Raw genomic sequence first — 2,500 nt, forward strand, 5'->3', positions numbered from 1 at the left:
AAGTTTGGTGATGAAAGGGGTGAGGGAGAAGGGAGAACGGATGAGATGCGGGAAGGGAAAGGGGGGAGGATACAGGGAAAAAGACAGATAGAGAGAGAGGTAGACAGATAGATACAGATGGACAGAGAGAGAAAGACAGATAGGAATGAAATCGGAGAAGGAAGAAGGGGAGGATACAAAGGAAAGAGAGAGAGAGAGAGAGAGAGTCCCTCAATATCTCCTTTGGTATATTGACATGTTTTCTATTATTCTTGATATAACCAAACTGATTTTATTAAATTAGGGGTATACCTCTTGTAGTGGAGGGGATAATTCAATAATAATATCATCATCATATACATATTTGTCATTTATAAGCTCGTCACATCATCATCATCATCACCATCATTATTATATATCTATTTCCCACTACCACACCAACCACATATGTCTAATCATCATTGTAACTATCATCATCATCACCATCACATACATATTTCTCATTATTAAATCACTCACATGAACATCATCATCATTATATATCTGCTTCCTACTACCACACCAACCACATAATAATAATCATAATCATCACCAACAACAACATCCTTGCCCCTTTTCCCATTCCTACATCAATCACAACCACCTCTATCACCCCAGCAACCATCACTATCACCATCGCAACAACAACCCTCATAACAACAATCACAAGCCCTGCCATCAACACAACCCTCACAGCAATAAAATCCCGTAATATAACACGCAGTCATATAACCCTGTGCACTACTAGGAAAAAACACTTACATATAAATCTTTATCCTGAATGGCAACAAACGGCTTTATTTAGCTTGTGAGGGCATATGAAATTAATATGAAACGGCTTATATCTATTACTAAGAAGATGAATTTTCCTTTTATATCCCGGCTACCACGAAGGGCTTCTACTCATCATCTTATGGCTTCTCTCTCTCGGTTCGAAGGGCTTTTTCCCATCATCCCAACAGCCTACATAGTCGCCTTCAGTGATAAGACGAGCTTTTAAAATTATAATCTGGCTACCAAGATGGGATTTTATTCAGTTTATGAGGATCTCTCTCTCTCTCTCTCTCTCTCTCTCTCTCTCTCTCTCTCTCTCTCACACAGATTGGAGGGCTTAATCCCATCACCCTGGTTTTTACCAGTGACGCAACCACAACACCTACATCAACAATGGCCACCAGCACCACTATTACTACTATTAGAACTAACACATCAAAATCATAACCACTACTATCACAACAACATTATGATGACACCACCATCATCGTCACTGTTACTACTTTCACAACATCCTGATCAATCCCCTCACATCCATCACCCTTACTACTACTCCGACTTCATCTGCTACCACACCACAATAACAACCATAACCATCACAACCACCATAACTGCAAATACACTACTACTACAACTACAACTACAACTACTACAACACAACAACCACAATCGCAACCACAACCACTATTCCTATGACCCCCTAACATGCACAACATCCTTATTATCCCCAACACGGTCACCACCACCACCACCACTAGCACCACCATCACAGCCACATCAAAAGCATACCAAGAAACCGCTACAACGCACCTTCACAGAAAGTTACACAACTGAGACTAAGACACCAAATATCATTACAACACAAACCACATATCAGAGAATTTCACAACCACTCCCACTGTAACCACATCAAAGGCTTAACAAAAAACCATTACAGCTCCACCATACAAAGAGTTACAAGCCACAAAAATACTCCGCAACACCACCACCATAACAGCAACAATTATAGTACAGAGCCCAACACTGCCACTAAATCTACCATCATTCATAATTAAATATTTCATCTTCACTACCATTACTGCCACATGAAAAGCTTAAGAAAGAAACCACTGCAACCCTCTTATCGTATAGTTACCTTCCTGCCATTAACATACAGCACAACACTACCATCAAACAACTACAGGACAGAGAGCATCACAACACTTACCACTAAAACTACAACAGACGCTTAACATGGAACCGGAAAGTTATACTGCCACAAAGATACAACACATCACCACCATTACCACCATCATCAGAACAAAAATAGTTCCAGTACAAGGCGAACTACAACCATCTTCATCATCACCACCATCATCATCATCTGCCAAACTACCATTAAAACCAGATCAAGAAGCCACCACAGTCCCATCGCTGACAGTTAAACAGTTGTCACGAGTATCACACACACACACACACACACACACACAACAAAGACCAGGCTTCAGGATAAACCACATCATAACCACCACCATGATAACCACATAAAACCAAAGCAACAAACCACTGCAACCCTCATCACAGCTACATCCTTTTTACTCTAACTTGGTCTATAACTGCTATCTCTCCATCTTGAATACTGAGTTGATCTTAACACTGGATTAATATTCTAGTCACGAAGAGGTGCTGATAAAAAGGACATTGAGCCACAGTGTTGCCTTGTTCTGCC

General features: G+C 40.5%; 1 protein-coding gene across 1 annotated transcript in view; it reads right to left on the reverse strand.

The window, feature by feature from the left end:
• The window catches only part of LOC145412799 (uncharacterized), a 370,382-nt gene that overhangs the window by 237,604 nt on the left and 130,278 nt on the right, over positions 1 to 2,500 (reverse strand). The window lies entirely within an intron of this gene.

The sequence above is a fragment of the Coenobita brevimanus genome, chromosome 94, assembly GCF_032717465.1.
Source record: "Coenobita brevimanus isolate Jiangsu-jjx chromosome 94, ASM3271746v2, whole genome shotgun sequence".
NCBI lineage: Eukaryota > Metazoa > Arthropoda > Malacostraca > Decapoda > Coenobitidae > Coenobita > Coenobita brevimanus.